We start from the raw sequence: 20,561 nt of genomic DNA, 5'->3' as shown, positions 1-20,561 counted from the left end.
CCCTTGTATCCATGGGTACTGAATTGTTCCTGTGCTCATGTTTGCATATGGCTTGGCAATTTGTTATCGGTGATGGATGCAGTAACACCTCCATCCCAACAGAGATTCCCCATGATTCTCTTCCATTGTTTTGTTGTTGTTTTCACTGCCACTACAGTGTTTTACAAGGAAATGCATTCCGTTCATTACTTTATACAATTTGAAAGAGTTTTTTTTCCTTAGACCTTTATTCTAGCAATAAAACAAAATAGCATAATTTTTTAAATAGAAAAAAATTCTCAGAACTGACAATACACTAGCCATGATTTGACAGTACCTTCTTCCAGTGAAGCTGAAACCAAACAAGTCAATGGGCAGTAGATTCTGACTGAATGAAATAGACCCAAGCTTTGGTGCAGACTTCTTTTCCAGGGTGCCATCTGGACTTAAAATTGTTAAGTTAACACAGGTTTATCATTTTTTCCCAAAGAGGCATGGGCATTTAGTGAAAGAAATAGATTAATACCAATTTCAGTATTTTTCACACCAATCAATTTCATATATTCCAAATAACATAGCTCTCAAATACAAGCGTCCATTTCCATGGATACAACATATTGAGAATTTTCCCATACAGGTAGTACTCCATCCAAGAAAGACCCACTCCATTTTCTTCAGTGACACAAAGCCTATGGTAGCATCGCCTTATTTATTCACTGAGTGGCTAGCAGTAAAATTATCAGATGTAATTACTAAACTGAAAATTTGTGCTAACTTCAATAAAGGACAGGACAGCCAACCATTCATAATACTGAAATCTACAAAGAGTATAAAGTAATACTGTCCATGCAAATGCTGACGTTTTGGTCAATTTGTTCACTGTGTTTTCATGGTGTTTAATGCTAGGACACCCCAAAGTTTAGTCTTTTGTAAGAAGAACTGTAGGCAGTCTAAGAGTCAGTGCTTGTTGCCTTCATGGAGTGAGCTATAGTAAGAAGTATTGTTATGTTTACTTTAGGATGGCAGTACATATAAAACAAGCTTTATTCTGCTTTTATTTCTTCTCCCTCAATCTGATACAAAAATATTCCAAACATTTATGTTCTGAAATTGAACAACCAACATGTGGAAAGAAGTCTATAACATTTGGTGATGGAAGAGCTAAGTGTGTCTTTGAAACTAGTAATTGTCTATGTTAAATGAATGAATTTTCTATACAAGATCACTTTGAATTACTAACTGAACAAAGATAAGGTAAGGTAATTAACATTAGATCCTCATTATTGGACAGCAATAATCTGGATGAGAGTAACTAAATGAAGGGTTAACATCAAAAGTATATAATCTTTGAAAGTTATTTTTAGATTAATGTTTACTTTATAATTATGATAATTGTCATGCTATAATAATTAAGAAGTGGAGTAGAAATTAACATATAAATGACAATGTTTTTTAAAGACCTTTGTATGCTATACTTATTTAATAATTTCAGCAACTGGGTAAAGCACAACATTTACAATAAGTCATTTTTAGAGCTGAGGAAATAGCACGTCAAAGTTATTATGTGATTTTTGCCCAAGATCGTGTTGCTCAAAATCATGAATTCTAATCTTATTTGGTAGTATCAAAATATTCTGTTCTTTTTCTTTGCAAGAAATGTTGTCTATTGGTATATTTTAAGGATTGAGGAATGATAACTCTTGGTAAATGCATTGCGGTTCACGAGCACTAATACTATTTATAAAGCTTCTGTGAGGCAAATGGCACCATCATTCAGACAAAGCAGCAACCCACAGAATGGGAAATATTTTTTATCAATTCTACATCCTATAGAGAACTAATATCTAAAATATATAAGAACTCAAGTAACTATATATCAGAAACCAAACAATCTAATTCAAAAATGGGGTATAGATCTAAACAGAGAATTCTCAATAACGGAAAATCAAATGGCTAAGAACCCCTTAAAGAAATGTTTAAGATCCTGAGCCATCAGGGAAATGCAAAGCAAGACTACTTAGAGATTCCATCTTATACCTGTCAGAATAACTAAGACCAAAATCACAAGTGACAGCTCATCCTGGTGATGATGTGGAATAAATAGAACACTCATCCATTGCTGATGGGAATACAAACTTGTACAGCCAATGGAAATCAGAACATTGGCTCCTCAGAACATTGGGAATCAGTCTATTTAAAGATCTAACTATGCTACTCTCAGGCATATAGCCAAAGGATACTCATCATAACAAAAAGACATGTGCTCAACCATGTTCATTACAGACCTATTCATAAAAGACAGAAACTGGAAACAACCTAGATTTTCTTCAACAGGTGAATGATAAAGAAAATGTAGTACATTTACACAATGGAGTATTACTCAGCTGTTAAAAATTACATCATAAAATTTGCAGGCAAGCGGATAGGACTAGAAAAACTCATCCTGAGTGAGATAACCCAGACCCAAAAAGATAAATATGTTATGGATTCACTTATATCTAGATAGTAGGTATTAAATAAATGATAACAAAACTGCAATCCATAGTCCCAGAGAAGTTGTGTATAGAAGACAGGACTAGGGGAAACACATGGATAGTCCTGGAAAGGAAAACTATAATAGATTTTATGAGTCCACTGGAGTGAGTCAGGACATGAATGGGAGGATCAGGTACAGAGGGAAGATAGGTTTGAGGAATGTGGGGAGAGACAGATGGAATTGAGGGGCATTTGAAGGCTGATATTGAAACCTAGTGTGATCCTAATGAAATCTCCAAATAATGAGGGAAATGGAGTTCCAATTGGCCATCCAGTACCAGGATGAAGTTTCCAGTACCAGAACTGGATTATATCCAATTGAGTTGTTGGCCAAAGGGGTCCCATGGAAATCCCCAAATAACCCATGCTGTTGCCAAGATAATAGGTTGTTCTCCCCAAATGGATATCAAGTCCCTCTTGCTGAAGACAACTCATTGAACATGGATAGGTCAAAATAGACCCTTCACGTCCATCTTCTAGTGTCTTTGGTAAAGGGAAGGTACTCTGAAAGCTACCAAAATAGAAATATAAACACAAACTCAGCCACAAAACCTTTGATCTACAACCTGTTCTGCCTGTAAAATATGTTAGAGCAATGGCAGCACAAAGCTTATTGGAGTGAAGGAGTCTGGTAATTGGAATTCTGCCTCCTGGCCTTGGCTGATGCGAGTCTTATCTAAGTTCCATTTCTCAGAGAATGTCCTCCAAGAAACAAGTGGGGTGTTCTGAGTCTGAGAAGTAGATAGAAGTGGGAACCAGACAGCAAACTTTGCGTAACCTTTAGTGAATTCCTGCATGCCTTGCCAAGTGGCGCAGATGTGTTGCTACTGTGAAAAAAAAATGTGCTTGTACCCTTTGCTTTATAACTATTGTTTGCATGTTCAGTAAACTGAGACTTGATCAGGAATGTGTCTTGTCTCCATTCTTTGAGTCTCTGTCCCCCTTTTTCCACTCCCTCTTTCACGTGGACCCTGTTCGACTAGCCCACGGGACGGGTCACTGGAGTAACCAAACAACAGCTGACTTGACTTAAGGGCCACTCAGTGAGAGGGGCCCATATCTGACACTGCTTGGGTGACCGAAAACAAGAGAATGGACCGCCCAGAGTCCTAGGATTAAAATCAAATACACTGATGTAAAATATAAAAGAGTAACAATAAAATAACTCCTAATGCTATGCTACTATATTCAGATCTGTGCCTTACTTGGTCGTCATCAGAGAAGCTTCTTCCTACAGCAGATGGGAACAAACACAGAAACCCACAGTCAGATATTTAGGAAGGAGGGAGGGAGGGAGGGAGGGAGGGAGGGAGGGAGGGAGGGAGGGAGAGAGAGTGAGAGAGAGAGAGAGAGAGAGAGAGAGAGAGAGAGATTGAGTCCTTCCCCTCATCCTCATAGTCAGACTCAGGGAATCTTCAGAAGAGGAGGCTATAAAATGAGCATAAGAGCCAGAGGGGGAATCACAGGGAAGTCACAGGGACTGAAGCAGCAAGCACAGGCTCTGCATGGTTCTGCACCAGGCTCTCAGTGTGACTCGTAGCTTTCAGTTTAGTATCTTACTTGGCTCCCGAGTATGTGAACCGGTGTGTCTCTGACTCTAGTGCCTTTTCCTGGGCTCTTTCCCTTCTGTTGGCTTGGTTTTTCCAACTTTGTTACAATGCTTTATGTTTTATTTTGTCTTGAATGGTTGTTATCTCTCAGAAACTTATTTTTTTTTCTAATAAGAGACAGAAAGGAAGTGTAACTACAGGAAAGAGAAAGTGGGAAGAAAATGGAAGCAGTAGAAGGAGGAAAAACTCTGATCATGATATATTTAATGAGGAAATAATCTACTTTTATTTATTTATTTTCATTTTACATCCCAACTATAGCCCCCTTCGTCCTCTCCTCCTGGTCCCACCCTCCTTTCTCTTCATCATATCCCCCTTCCACTCCCCATCACCTACCCATCCCAGCACATCAAGTCTTACCAGGACTGAGGCATCCTCTATCATGGTGGCCAGGCAAGGCAGCCCCACCAGGAAAAAGTGATCAAAAAGCATGCAAGAGAGTCCTAGTCAGAGTTAGGCCCCACTCTCCTTACTAGGGTACCCACATGAAGACCAGGCTGTCCACTAGGTACATCTGTGTAGGGGCATACATGGTCCTCAGTTAGTGTTTCAGTCTTTGCAAGCCCCCTTTGGGCCCAGGTTAGTTGGTCTTCTTGTGGAGCTCCTGTTCCTCCAGATCCTTCTATCCTTCCTCCCACTATTCCACAAAGTTCTTTGCATTCCACCTGATGTTGTCTGTGAATCTCAGCATCTGTTTCAATCCGTTGCTGAATGGGGCCTCTCAGAGGACAGCTATGCTAGGATCCTGTCTACAAGCATAGCAGAAAGTCCTTAATAGGATTAGTGGTTGGCTCTCTCCCATGGTGTGGCCAGGGACTGGTTGGACAGTCCCTCAATCTCTGGTCTATCTTTATCCCTGAACATCTTATAGGCAGAGTAAATTTCAGGTCGAAGCTTTTGTGGGTGAGTTGGTGTTCCCCTCCCTCTATTAGGAGTCCTGTCTGACTGGAGTGTGACCTCTTCAGTCTCCATGTCCTCCTGGTAGTGTGGGTCTCAACTGGAGTCACCCCTGTATCCTCCCAGGAGCCTACCCTGCCTCCAGCCTGTCTCAGAAATACCCCAGGGCAAGGTTTCTCTTCTCTCTGCAGGCACTTTGCCCTCACCCCCCTCTCTCTTCCCAAATCAGATCCCCACATTCATTTCTCTCAGCATACCCTTTCCTGTTCCCTCTCGTCAAGCACTTTCCCCATCTATTCTATTTCCCCTAGTAAAGGACCCAGAGAGGACAGGAGCTCCACAAAAAGACAACAGAGCCAGCAAATCTGGGCCTCCCCGGGGGGGGAGAGGGGGAGGTGCTACAGAGACTGATGAACCAACCAAGGACCATACATGGAGAGGACCTAGACCCCATGGTCAGATGTAACCCATAGGTGCTCAGTCTTCATGTGGATCCCTAGTAAGGGGAGCAGGAGCTGTCCCTGACATGGATTCTGTTGCCTTCTCCTTGATCACTTCCCTCTTGTGGGGCCACAGAGGAAGAGGACGCAGCCAGTCCTGATGAGAGTTGATAGGCTGGGGTAAGCTGGTAGGGAAGGGGGCTCCCCCTTTCTGGGTGCTAGGTGGGGAGGAGGGAAAGTGGGAGGGTTGTAGGGAACAGGTCGATATGAGGGAAAGGCTACAACAGGTAAAAGTGAAAAGTTACGAAAATATATTTACATAAAAAGAATATACTTTTAATAAAAGAGAAAACAGCTGTCAGCAGAATATATATATATATATAGATATATGATACATGTAAGTTTTATCCAGAAACAATAGATGCTAATAGGCTTCTGATTTGCTGTCACTGGAGTATTTTGAATGGAATTACCTTTATTCCAGTAGTAACTGATAAACTGCAATGATAAATATCAGAATTCCTCCCTCCCATTTTGATGTCAGAGAGCTCCAGGTTAATTTAGAATGTGTCCACTTATTCCTATAGTTCCTGAAGATAGGGCAGAGTTCAGCAAGGCCTCTTGCTGTTTCTCTCTTGTCTCTCAGCCCGTTAACTACCAGATTCCACAAGCACTGTTAATCTCTTCTGCCGATGCATCACTAGCTTTGAAACTGTTCTACAGCATGGATCTCCACAGGCTCAGGTTATCTCAATGTCTTTCTGGTCATATTGCTTTTCTGTCCAACCTAGACTACATGGATTGCCCTTTCAACTATATTTTTATGACACAACACCTTCATGCCATTGTTCCTTGTCCCTTTGTCATTCTTAATTCCCTAACCTGATCTTTGCATGAACCAGGTCATTTTTTATTTGTTTTCCTCCATGTAATTGTGCACATTGTTCCAATCTGAAATTCACTTGCACAATTTTGACAAAACCATTGGGAAAGACGTCTTCCTTTTGCCCTGGATTTGCTGACCTAGTGGAGTTGACATCTACAGCCATAAGTAGCCAATTTTGCCATTCCATAGACCGATTCTGCCTACAAAAGAAGCCAACAGAGAAAAATGGTGGGGAAAGATGAAAGCGTGAAACTACGAATGTGAGAAACAATGATCGTCACTTGTCACTTCATAGCCCAGCACAGGACAATTAGAATATTGAAAGCAAGGCAGATTTATTTTTGTTTTTGACTTTTTAGAAGTGGGGCATCACCCCTGACAAATGGCAAAAATGTCTGGCACACTGACTTGGATCAAAATTGTGGCTTTGATATTTCCTAATCATTTCTCTGCTTCCCCAATTCTTTATTGTCTGAGTTTGTCAGGAAGGTACCATCTTTCTGGTATCTAGAAGTGTCTCCTCCACAAATTCCCTATCTATTGGTTCAAAGCCTTATTTAAATCTTGGGGCCTGAGATTCCTTCCTTTTTTGGTATGTGACTTTTCAACCCTAGATGAAGTAGAAATGCAGGTGGCAACGGCCAGCTAGGGAATATAGTGGCTAGTGCCGCCTGCTTCTCTGTGATTCTCTGTTGATCTCTAACTGCATTTCCTTCTGGAAGCAGACCATAATGGTTTATTTCTTATACTAACAATGGCTGATACCAGATAACCTTTTAAAGCACGTCGCTTAGGGAAAAAAAAAAATTCACCAAAACCTCATAATAACTCTGTGTCATTACTATCTCCCTGCTCACATTAGAACCCTAAGATTATATATTTGAAATGGTAGAATAGAATCCAAATGAGGACACCATGGCTTCAGAGATCTATGTTTGTGCTATTCTGCCCTTCTTTTTTCCCTTTATTTTTCATTTTCTTTATTATTGCTATTTATTACAATTTATTCACTTTGTATCCAAGCTGTAGCCCCCTCTTTCATCTTCTCCTGGACCCACTCTCCCTCCGTCCCCCACCCATTTCCCTTGCCTAGTCTATTGATATGGGAGGACCTCCTCCCCTACTATCTGACCCTAGCCTATCAGGTCTCATCAGGACTGTCTGGCTCCTGTTTCTCTGTGGCTTCTTAATGGTAAATCCAGAGCCCTTCCTCATCCTTCTTAGTCTCTTGCCTTCATGGAACACTATGTGTTTATTCTTCCAACTCTCGTGGTTTTTAAATACAATTTAATTTTAGCTTTTAAACCAATGTTTTGCCTTACAGCTAGGTGACCCTTGCCCAAAGATTCTCTACATTTTTCCTGATAAATTCACAATTTAAATATCACCTCTGTCATGAATGGTACTGAGAGAAACCAAAATAATTTCCCCCAAATATAAGGATTGTTGGTTTCAGAATGATGAAAGAACAGAGGAAGTCTCTGCACCTTCCCAAAGCAGTACAGTAACTCCCAAAATGAGAGATCTTTCCACACTTTGCTGCCTTCAAGTGGGATAGGAATTCTGTGCTGCACAAGAAATGCAATACCTTCTTATCACACCAGGGAGAGCAGCACAGGATGACCCTCTCATCAGGTTTTATTTCTGTGAATTTACCTTCCTATACTCTGTTTCCTTGTTCTGTACAATCCAGAGAATGATCTATCATAGCCATTTTTTTTTGTTTTGTCTTGAAGGAGTGAGTTTGCTAAGTATGTAGCAAGTTAAATCAGAAGAATTAAAAGTAAATGATGGATGATTGGTGTGTGACAGATGATAAAAAGAAAGAAAGAAAGATAGATGACCGATAGTTTATAGACAGACAGACAGACATGCATATATACATACATACACACATAGATGCATACACAGACAGACAGACACCAGATCATCACCAAATTTGGTGCTCAAAATCTCTAACATAAGTCGAGTAGGAAGCCTACTGGAGTTCACAGCAGAGAGTACTGGAGAGAGCAGTGTGTCCCCTCAAGTTTGGCTTCCAGATAAAAAAATGAGTAAGACAGAGATACAACACCATCAAATTGGATGCTCACTCACAACACTCGGCAAAAACTGCATGGAGAAGTTTGGACAGATAGCTGGAGTACTTGATTGAGCCTCCCATGACTGAACCACCATGGCTACAGTTATAGCTTCTCTTTTTCACTATAGACATGCTTTTCCCTGTGGGATAAACAATAGTAACATTTGTTGGAAATAGTTTAGCTTTTAGTTATTCTCAAGAGCACAGTATTTTCACTCTTGGGTCCTTTAGTTGCTCTCTCCCATCAAAGAGTTAGATGTCTCATCCATCCTAAGCCAAGGGGCCTAGGAAACAAATATACTTTGAGACTAGTAGACTTGAGTCTGAAATGGTGATTGTGGCACTCCTACTGCCTAAATCAGCTTCTCACTGAGCTCAAACCACACATGACAACTTACCAACATAATGTCCATGGCTCACCTTTTAAGGTCTGGAGGTTTTTCCTTTGTCCTTTTTCTGGAAATTATTGTTCCTTGCTGAAACACTGTTCAAAGCATACTCTTACACAACAACCTTGAATTGCAATTACCTTTCTCTCAAAAGACACACTGTACCTGTAGCTGAATAGGTTTTTCTTTTATTACTCCATCTTTTGTTACAGGAATTTGTCCCAATTCCAAATCTGTATTTTATACCCATCAATAACATTATATCAACCTCTTATTTTGAACTGCCTGCTGTCTTCAAAGCAAGTAAACATCCTGTTAGGGACTCAGATAATGTTGATTGCGTCATATAGTGTTGGGCTTATAAAGAAAGTATTTTTCCAACCTTGGCTAAAGTTTTAACTAAAGACAGAGGTTATAAAATTTATCTGTCAGAAAGCATAGTTGCTCCTCCCACAATTTCATCACCTTCAAAATTAGCTACTAAGACTTTAACAAATTTAATCTGTAGTTACACCAGATTTCTGTTTTTCTGAGGCCCTGGAACTCTCCCTGTGGTCCAGCTGGCCTCAAACTCAGCAATTTGTCTGCCTCTTCCTCTCAAGTTCTGGGATTAAAGGTGCCATTACCATCACCATCACCATCACTACCTGTTGGACAGAAAATATTCATTAAGAACTGTGTCCATACTGCAGGCTTCCTTTCTTGTAAGATTCCTTAAATAATATAACAACCACTTACATTACATTTCATTGTATTAAGAATTGTAACAAATCCCCCCTTCTTTCATAAGATTCCCTGCACTCTGCCCAAAGTTGGCTATGAGTCTCAGCATCTGACCTCAGCATCTCTACCTGCTGAGTAGAGTCTTTCAGAGGCCCTCTCTGGTAGGCTCCTGTTCTGGTCCCTGTCTTCCAATGTCTTTCCCATTTGCCTTTCTGAATGAGGATTGAGCATCTTACCCAGGGTCCTCTTTCTTGCTTAGCTTCTTTGGGTGTACAGATTTTAGTATGTTTGTCCTATATTATATGTCTAATATCCACTTATAAATGAGTATATATCATGTGTGTCTTTCTGCTTTTGGGATACCTCACTCAGGATGATCTTTTCTAGTTCTCACCATTTGCCTGCAAATTTCATGATTTCCTTGTTTTTAATTGCTGAGTGGTATTCAACTGTGTAGATGTACCACAATTTCTGCATCCAGTGCTCTGTTGATGGACATCTGGGTTGTTTCCAGATTATGGCTATTACAAATAAAGTTGCTACGAATATGGTTGAGCAAATGTCCTTGTTGTATACTTGAGCATATTTTGAATATATGCCTAGGAGTGGTTTAGCTGGATCTTGAGGACAGAAGCTCCACAAGGAGAGCAACAGAACCAAAAAATCTGGGCACAGGGGCCTTTTCTGAGACTGATACTCCAACCAATGACCATGCATGGAGATAACCTAGAACCCCTGCACAGATGTAGCCCATGTCAGCTCAGTGTTGAAGTGGGATCCCTAATAAGGGGAACAGGGACTGTTTCTGGCATGAACCCAGTGGCTGGCTCTTTGATCACCTCCCCCTAATGGGGGAGCAGCCTTACCAGGCCATAGAGGAAAACAATGCAGCCACTCCTCATGAGACCTGGTAGGTTAGGGTCTGATGGAAGGGGAGGAAGACAGCCCCTGTCAGTGAACTGGGGGAGGGGCATGAGAGGAGAAGAGGGAGAGGGTGGGAAGGAGGGGAAGAGTGATGGGGCTACAGCTGGGATAGAAAATGAATACACTGTAATTAATAAAAAAATTAATTAAAAACAAAAATTAAACACATTGATGAATTGAAAAAACAAGAGTTGTAACAAATCTAAAAGTGATTTTAAATCTGTATGGAATTGGTGCTAGAGTGATGGGTTAGCAGTTATGAACATTTACTGCTCCTGCAGAGAAACTAAGTTCCCAGCATCCACATCAGGTGACTCAGGATCTGTTCTAACTCCTACTTCAGAGGATCCAATCTCCTCTTCTGAACTCCATGGGAACCTTGACTCATAAGAGCACAGTACCCTATTAAAAATTTTTGAAGTCTGTGGTGGCAGGCCTAGTGGCATAGGCCTGTAATCTCAGCTACTTGGGAGACAGAAGGACTGTATGCTAATTTCCAAAGCAAATTAGTGAAACTTTCTCAAAATAACACAAGTGAAGAAGGAAACTAGACATGTAGCTTGGTGCTAGAGCGCTAGCATGTGCAGGGCCTTAGGTCTAATCCTTGCTACTCTGGGGCTCCGTTTCTACCCAAGAAGTCTGTAATAGCTGCTGATAAAAGCTCTGCTGTTTTCCTGTCGTTTGACTCTTTGTGACCCACCATCTTTCCCTGCATCTCCTGAGGATCATTTTCGTTGTTGTCTGTTAGGTCACTAAAATGACTCTATATTACTTTTGTGTGCTATGCCAACCTTGGATTTGTGAGATAAGCCACACCGCGCCCTACTGTACTAATACCTTTCTAGATGCTAGGTTGCTTTGTTAGTATTTTATCAAGGATTTTTGTTTAATATCCATAAAACACAGGTACGTCTGTCTTTAATTTGTGTGTGTTTGATGTCACTGACTTTGTTGTCACCTTCGCATTTAGATTTTTGGTTGTTGTTCGGCTTTGGAGGCAGCATCTCATGCTGAAGCCCATTCTGCCCTTCAGTTGTGCTTCATTAGTGGGTCTTCAACTCGTGACAATCCTCCTTCCTTGGCTTCCCTGTTCACAAGTGTCAGTACCATGCCCAGGATTAGTTGTTGTTGTTGGTTGGTGTTTCATTTCCCAGAGGAAAAATCATTGAAAAGCCAAAATAAAGCACCTCGGGCAAATGTAAACTTCCGTGCTCAGCTGTGAAAGCCAGACATATTTGCGGGGTTCCTTTCTACTTTCGTTCCCTATTCCAGAAGCCAGTTTATCAAACATGCTTTGCGGATACAGAATCTTTTGATCAGCTATTTTAACTGCTCCAAACCTAAAGTTTATAGACTGACTAATCAACACTTACTCCAGAGGGCCCCTTCACTTCCTGAATAGCGCTCACGATTTACCTCGATAACAATTCACCTCTCACCTGTAATTTTGCCAGAGAGTCGGATATCTTTAGCGGTTAATCTCGGATGCGCACGAGTGGAAAGCCATTCACAAGAAGGTAAGCCACAGAGACACATCAGGAGGAAAAACTGAACCCAGGTAGTGGTGCCACCTTTAGACTCAGAGATGAGGCTGGGTGGCCCCGACGCCTACTCACTTTAGCTGGGAGCAGACCCACCAGAGGGTAGCCTAGAGCCTACACTCCAGGGATGCTGGGCGACGCCTGGGGAGACGGCACAGACTTCTGTTGCTCGGGTAAGGGGCTGAGCGAAGGGGGGAAACTTTCCCACGGCCCCGCAGGGCCGAGCGAGCGGGGCCTGCGCGGCCGGCGGGTCTACGCGGGGTCAGGCTCGGCGCCGCCCACGCGCCCGCTCGTGGGAGAAGCCGAGCGGGCGAGCAGGCGGCTGCGGGGCGCCGAATCCCAGGCCACGGGGTCGGGCTGGCGGAGCAGCTCCAGCGCTGGCCGCTGGGTTTGTCTCCTGTCGCTTCCCGTCTCCGGAGCCCACGTCGCCCTGGGTGCTGGGAGCCGGGCGGGGCGCGGACGCAGGTAAGGGCCGGTGTGGGCCTGGCGCGGCCCCGGGGGCTCCCTAGCTGCATGCTCGGCCGCCCTCCCGCCGGCCTCGGGTGACGCGCCCAGGCTCAACTTTCGCACCTGATGGCGGGGCCTGGCCAGCCAGCCGCGGGGCGAGCGCGGCCCGGGGTCTGGAGCCGGGTGGGGTTGGGGCGCCGGGGGCGTGGCGAGGAGCCCGCGGGGTGGGAGTGGGGCTCGCGACGCGGGTCCCCGGCTGGGCTTCTAGCGCCTGGGAGGAGGCGCACACCCCCTTCCGCGCCCCGCTCCGCACCGACCCACTTTCTTTTGTCTGGTGCATTTGAGTCCTGGCGTGCCAGCTGCTTTTGTTGTAGCCCTGCCTGAGTCAGGACCTCGCAGACTTTCTGCTGGGCTGTGGGGATGAGTGAGCTCTGAAGTGCATCTGGACCCCGGGGAGCTGAGGGCCGGAGGGAGGGGAAGGGAGGTGAGGGGGAAGTTAATTATGAGCACGGTAATTAGCACTAACATGTGGCTATTACCTTGTGCTTTTCCAGATATCCCCTGATATTTTTGTAGCATCTAATAGTTTTAAGTGCACCCATAAGAGTGTTTATTAGGGAACTTCAAAGGAGCATGGTGTGGGCAGGTTACCTATTATCCCATTTTATAGACCAGACAGCTGTGGCACCCACGAAGAAAAGTGATTCTATCGAAACGAAGCAGGCTTTGTGGAAGCTGGTACTAGAACTTGCCTGGCAGAGCGTTGCCTTGCATGACCCAGTTGTTTTCCCCAGGGCCTCAAGCAAAATTTATCGGTGAAGAGTGGCAGTTAGGTTTTGTGTGCTTGAAACAAGCCAGAATGGTTTGGAAAGAGGGAACCTCAGTTGAGAAAATGCCACTGCAAAATTGCCCCGTGGCAAGCCTGTGGTGCATTTTCTCCATGATGATTGATGTGGGAAGGCCCAGCCCATTGGGGCTGGTGCCACCCCTGGGCTGGTTGGTCCTGGTGCTATACAAAAACAGACTGAGCAAGCCATGAGGAGAAAGCCAGTGAGCAGCACTCCTCCATGGCCTGCCTTTCAGTTCTTGCCTCCAGGTTCCAGCCTCAGATTTCTGCCCGGATCTCCCCGGATGATCGACAAGTTGGAAGGTGAAATAAACCCTTTTCCTCCTCAAATTGCTTTTGGTCGTGCTGTTTCATCACAGCAATGGAAACCCTAACTAAGGTTCTATTTTATTTTACTCTTTGCTAATAATAATAATAATAATAATAATAATAATAAACATTAAGAAAAAAACTTTCTTTCAAAGCAGAGTGGAATCCTTTCAGAGTCCTGCAGTACTATCCCTGAAAGTAGTTCTTAAAATCTGAAGTTTCCATTGCTGAAAACCATCCTGTGAGAGTCATATCATAGAGCAAAAAGCCTTTGTCATGACTGTCTTTCCTTTCCATAGCATAGGACCTGTGGCGGCCCAAAGACATTCAGGGATGGTCATAGCAGAGATCCTCAGCATCAATAAATGAGGAGCATGGACACAGGTTGCCAGCTTACTATACTTAGAAGAATCGAACATTTAGGAGAATAGTCGTTTCAATGAAAATTAACGTCTACAGTAATTGCGTGCATGCTACATATTTTTTCCTTATCTCTCCACAGCTATTAGCAGTTAACCAGTTTCCCTGGGGTTTGCCTTTAAATTGTTTTGTCAACAGATCTTGCATCACTCAAATTTCCCCTCGTTTATATTTGGGTTATCAAAATGAAGGTTTTCGTCTAAAAGTCAAACTTGCTTATTATGTAGTGTTAGCTAGAACATTTATGAGTGTATCTAAGGACAGTCCTCAAACTCTTTAATTTGTAAATCCCACATAGGAGACAGGGATTTTTCCAGGCAAGTAATGCAGTGCATTAGTAATCATTTTTAATAGGCTTTTGTGATACTTTATGAATCCCCTACGTGTGTAACAATACTTTGTAGTTGTATACTGCCTTTTCAGCAAGGAGCAGAAAACTAAACATTTTTACTTGAGTTTTAAAAACTATACCACAAAAACATTTACAGAGTAGTTTACTTAGACATAAAAGTTCTCTTTCCTTTGTCTGCCTCCTCTCAGCTGTGGGGGAAAAAAGCTACCTGGAGAAAAGGAATAGTTGGAGAATTAAAATCATAGCTAGAAAAGCATTTGAGCTGGGCAGGAAAAAGTTGGTATTCCTCTTCATAGTGTGACTATGGAGTTATTAAAATTTTTCTCCCCTCAATGTGCTATAAACTTTTAAAGTGATGGCCACCTCAGGAGGCTAAAAGTTCACTGGAACAGGGCCACTCCTTTTCAAAATAATTTTGAATCTTTGAGTCATTTTACAGGCAACATGAAACTGTCGTTACTCTTATAAAAATTTGCCTTTGTATTTTGTTAAATCAAGACACTGACTTGACCTGAGCATGATTTTGTTTGCTGAATTTTGAAGAATGATTTTGGCATGGCTGTCAAACAAAGTTCTTCTGTCAATTGCCTATACCTATTCAAGATATTTGAAGGATTTTCTGATGACCATGAAGATGGTTTACAAAAACAGTTTGAAAACAAGTAAGGATTGGGGATGTAGCTCAGAGCATGCTTGCAGCATGTGTGAGCTCCCATGTTCAATTCTAAGAACAGCCAAAATGAAAAATTTTAAATAATGATGTTATTAGAACACAGCTGTGACCTTCCTGGAAGGCTACACTAAAAGGAGAAATGCTCATTTGCAGCAGAAATTCTTTACCTATATGTATAGTTACATATTGCCAAACATTTTGAAAAGAATTAATTTTTATTTTAATCTACTGCTCACCTCTTTTAGCACACTGACTTTTTTTTTTAACTTAAAGTAGAACTTGTTTATACAGATCATATATCTTACCAGAACAGTGCTAGGCTGAGAATGTATTTCACATAGAAGATTGAAATTCACATCAATGAAAGGATAAATTTTTTTGTAATAACTTAGGATTAGATTTTGGTTCTATATTTTATTTCCAATCTAAAACAAAAGCAAAATGCTTCATGTCTTAGAGCCTGACACAGGAGCTCAGTCTTAAGAGTACCATCCTGGTTGGAGAGATGGCTTAGAGGCTAAGGGCACTGGCTGTTCTTCCAAAGGTCCTGAGTTCAATTCCCAGGAACCACATGGTGGCTCACAACCATGTATGTATAGTGAGATCTCATATCCTCTTCTGGAATGCAGGCAGAATAAATTGTCTTAAAAAAAAAATAGTGGCGTCCTCTACATTTTATTTATACCTCTTAGGAAAGCTATCTGTTCTTTCAAGGCTTGAAATACTTATAAGTAGATTGTGCGTGTGTGTGTTATATACTGTCTTAGTCCATTTGAATCTGTGTGTGGCAGTGACAAAATGCCTGAAACTAGGTAGTTTGTGAAGCGTGGGAACCCATTGCTTGAACTTCTGAGAAACGGGAAGGCCAAGAGAAGATGCTAGAGGTCTCGCCATCTGATGAGAGCTCTCTGTCCCTGCTTCTAAAGGAATGCTGGTCCTTGGCTAAAGGGGGAAGGGTAGAGCAGGACCTGAGCTAGACCTCTCCAGTCTTTTAACAAAACATAAGGTTGGAAATTGAACATCTCCTACAGCACAAAAGTGAGACAGCAGTGATCTTGGGAAAGAGATGGTTCTTATGCTGTGAATGGGGAGGGATTCCTCATGTTAGCTTCTGCTGCGTGGTATGGAACAGTGATAAATACAGATGCAAAGCTCCACTCTGCTCCTGGCATGAAGTTCTCCTGATACGGGTCCTCTTCCGTCCAATCTGGAAACTGGAGAGATAGCCCCTCCTCACCTTTCGGCTACTGCTCTGGAATGTGGATTGAAATGCTGGATTATTATTTATGTCTGTGCTCCCAGAAAATCCAAGGCAGCAACCAGGCAGCAGTGGGGTTTGGGGTGGGCAACAAGGAATGTTTGGAGAGCAGGCACAGAAAGAGCCCTGCAGATAATATGTGGTAATTGTAGTTTGATTTTGGTTTTTGTTTTATATCATTTCTTCTCCCATGGAAGAGGGTGGGCAACAAAAGGGTACAAGATGTCTCCTGTGGAAAACAGAGCAGAGGGCAGAGAAGCAGGTCAAGATGACCTGTTAGATACAGTGGAAGAGGTCTAACTGCTTTGTATATCAGACAACTTCTAGACCAAAGGAGCTAGGCAGGAGAATAGAAAAGTCGTCATGATTTCTTCATACTGACTGTCTCATACCAAGTCTGGACAGATATCCCTCTCAATGAGCTTAAATATGTAACAGAAATCAAAGAAATAAGGCAAATGAAAAGACATTTTCAGAAATACTGCATGACAAAGGAAGATTATCATCAAACGGAATTGGGATATGGCATAAATTTAATAGCTTGATTGGTAGTAGCTCTTTGAATACTGTCCTCTGTGTCAGAGTGGAAATCTTATGGAAATTTTATGGAATTTCCATAAGATTTCCCAGATTTCCATAAATCTTCCCAGATTTCCATAAAAATTAGAATATTTAACCCCTTCATTGCTTTTGTAAGGTAGACATTTAGGTATTATTTTAGAATTTTATGTAATTATGAGAAAAGTTATGTCAAAAAGAACTTCTTTGCAAATAAATCAATCTGATTTCATAAGCACACTACAGATCTTAACCATTGAGCCCTCTTTGCAACCATCATAAGAATGTATTTACTAAAAAAGATTGTGCTATTTAATAAGTACTACACTAAAAAAATGTTTTTAAAGGTAACACTAACCTCTTCATATTTTATCTTTAAGGTTTTAGTTTAAAACATATGGAAGGCATACCACTTTCTGGCATTGCTAATTGAAAAGAGGAAAATAGTGCTATTTCTAATGAATACATTAATAGAATTGCAAATAATTTTAATATATTCAGTAGCATATACTAATCAAAACAGTGTCACGAAACCAGACTTTGTGCTATAATGGTATCTGTAGAAAAAGTCAGTCTCTGGAGTATGTGAGGCAAATGAAATCAGCTTCTTTTGGTGACATATGCTAACTTTAATTCTGGTGATGCCAATAAATGATGGTAATAAAGTACTTTGAGCAGACTGAAGACAGGATAACTTTGTTTTTGTCCTGCATGTGCTTGTTTTCTGAGTCATCCATTAATTATACTGCCCAACACTAAACTGTCATGGAGGACAGTCAGCCCTTTGTTTCAGTGAGTTTCTGTAGGCTTAGATTTTCCACCAAACCTACTTTATTTTGGGTTTTTAAATACTTCTACCTCCCTTCCATCCCACCCCCAATCCTGACCTTACGTAGGAGATTAGTAGGGAAAAGGGCTGTAGAACTCATTTTTTTCTTTTTCTTTTTATTATTATCATTTATCACAATTTATTCAAATTGTATCCTGGCTGTGGCCCCCTTCCTTGTCTCCTCCCAATCCCACCCTCCCTCCCTATTCTCCCACTATGCCTCTAATAGGGGTGGTCCTCTTTCTGTTTGACCCTAGCATATCAGGTCTCATCAGGGATGGTTATATTTGTCTTCCTCTGTGAACTGGCAAGGCTGCACCTCCCCCTATGGGGAGGTGATCAGAGAGCCTGTCACTGAGTTTATTCCAGACAAAGCCCCTGCTCCCCTTACTAGGGATCCCACTTGGATACTGAGTCTATGGGCTACATCTGAGCTGGGGTTTTAGGTCCTCTCCATGCATGGTCCTTGGTTGGGATATCATTCTCTGCAAGGCTCCCAGGGATCAGCGTTTTTTTTTAAATTTTATTTATTTATTTATTTTATCTACTTCCTGCTGATTAGAGTTGATAGGTCCTTAGGGGATTACCAAACTCAGGATACCAACAGTCCAGTCCAAAGGCCAATACAAATCACAATTCTGAAGATCGGGACAAGTCAGCGAAAGCCTCAAGACTCAGTTGGATTACCCCATGAAGTTCTCAGTAACACTACTCTCTGCAAAGTCAAGTGTCAGACCATTAAGATCACTGCAGCAATGCCTATCCAAAAAGCGATCTCACTGTGAAGAGGCTTCTTTATACCTCCTCTCCACGGATGTTATCAGCTGGCCAAAGACATGCCCCTAGAACGAGAGAGCTCACAGCAGAACATCACATGACTCAACTGAGTCTTTAAAGGAACCAGAAACTTGCACTTCAAGTTTCATATCTTTACATTTATCTAAAGTATTAGGGGAAAGAACTGTCTGAACTTTTTCTTGTCATTCACTAAACTTTCATAGTTTAACAACAATTCACATACCATTTGCATTGTTTCAATATTATAAGTAACCTATAGATTATTTATCATATGCAGAAGAATATGTGTAGAGTATACATAAATGTGATGGCACATTGAGTGAGTCAGTTGAGCATCTTAGTGTTTTGGTACCTGCTGGGGGCCCTGGAATCAATTTCCTTCAGCTACCAAAAGGTGAAACCATTGGGGATTTTGCAGTTCAGCAAAAAAGGCTAGTGGAAGAAGTAGTTAAGAGTGTGATCAGTGTTTGGAAAGAAAACCAGAAAAGGCATTTAGATGAAGTAAGAGAGGGTCATTTGTAGGTTTAGGAAGATTCTTCCCCTAAAGAAAGAAACATTTAAGATGAGCCTTGAAGGCTATGGCAGAGCTCTGGAGTATAATCTTTCCAGGGATCCATGGACTGCAGCAGAACGGAGTGGATGGAATAGAAGTGACAGAGCTGAGTTGCTGGACTACAGAGAAGGTGGCTGCTGAACAGGGGTAGCTCCTGTCTGGTCAGCAGAGAACTGGGAAGTCTCTGAAAGAGCAAAAGAAGGCAATCCATTTTGCACCTTAAAGAAGGATGTCATGTTCAGTGTGGAGAATTAAAATGCTTCAGATTTCATAAAACAAAGCTTTGACTCTACAAATTTAATTTCTGACCTAGCTAGCACCTATGAGCTTGCACATTTTATGGGCTGGAACTCTTCTTTGATATAGCAAAGGAGACATGTACTCCATTGTAGTTTTTGAAAGAGCTAATGAGGAAGAACTAACCTCTGTCCACCTTGATCCCTACTCCTTTCTGCCATTTCCCTTCAGGACTCTGAAGATCCTTTTACTGAAGTTTTCAGACCAAACCCTAAGAGTGATGGCTCTAATTCTGAGTGATGTCATCTGTGATTGGAATTAGTTTTTCTCACAGAGGTTAAGAGAAATAGAAGCTTCTGGATACAATGATATGAACAAGTATACTACAATCAACTGCCACTGTTCTTGATATCTGATAAATACCATCAATTTACACAACCTGATTTGGAGAATAGAGCCCCAGGAGCTAAAATAACATGGAATAGGGGAGAGTGCTTATTGGTCATGGATACATGACATAAAAAAACTACCTTGATATGGGAGTGGGGTTGTCTAGGGACTTGCACTTTAATGTCTTATGTCTACAAGAAATGCAGCTTTGGGTACACATGATGCTGAGACTCCCAAGTAAAGCCAAGACTGGAATCTTCTCATTCGAACTGTAGATTAGGGATGAAAAATAATCAACAGACCAAGAGGGATTATAAAGAAGTCTGTGTTGACCTAGCTTTCAAGTAGAAGTTAAGAAAATGTCTCTTCTCAATATCCTGTTTATCAAGTTTGTTTTTAAACCTCTTGTACAAAATTTAAATCACACATATAAAAGAATGTTATGAGTTCTGTGTTCATCAGCCATCTTTAATAGTTATTAGCCTTCTCTTTCTCTCTTCTGCTATATATAATTCATTTCTACATTGCTTGCTTTGGTCTGAAAATACATGAATATTTACTTCCAGTCTGAAGATCTTTAAAGATAATAGTGACAATATTGTATGTTACACCCAACAAGATTAAGTTTTTTATTACCATCCACTACATAGTTTATATATGATATTCTCCAGTTGTGTATAAATATCTATTTTAGTGAGTATTTATTTGATTAAAGATGAAAACAAGTCTAGACACCAAATTTGATGGCTCCTCATCTCTCAGTTCTCTTTTTATTTGTATATCATAAATTTAAATATAACAATTATATATTTGTGCAATGCAAAGTGATAATATTATAACTGTATATTATAGATGACATAGTATACGTAGTTATATATATATA

General features: G+C 41.4%; 1 protein-coding gene across 5 annotated transcripts in view; it reads left to right on the top strand.

Annotated features, from left to right (window-relative positions):
• The first annotated feature begins 11,961 nt into the window (after positions 1-11,961).
• Rnf180 (ring finger protein 180) overlaps positions 11,962-20,561 on the top strand; it is a 153,084-nt gene continuing 144,484 nt past the window's right edge. Inside the window, exon 1 of one of the 5 annotated variants that reach the window (XM_060385689.1) lies at positions 11,962-11,983. The gene's annotated coding sequence lies outside the window, so the exon portion shown is untranslated. Of the gene's footprint in view, positions 11,984-12,051; positions 12,181-12,310; positions 12,473-20,561 lie in introns of those variants that run through there. The other 4 variants (XM_021654028.2, XR_009592407.1, XM_060385690.1 and 1 more) reach the window with 4 other exon arrangements.

Source organism: Meriones unguiculatus, chromosome 6, assembly GCF_030254825.1.
Source record: "Meriones unguiculatus strain TT.TT164.6M chromosome 6, Bangor_MerUng_6.1, whole genome shotgun sequence".
NCBI classification, from domain to species: domain Eukaryota; kingdom Metazoa; phylum Chordata; class Mammalia; order Rodentia; family Muridae; genus Meriones; species Meriones unguiculatus.
This window is presented reverse-complemented; position numbering and strand designations above follow the sequence as displayed.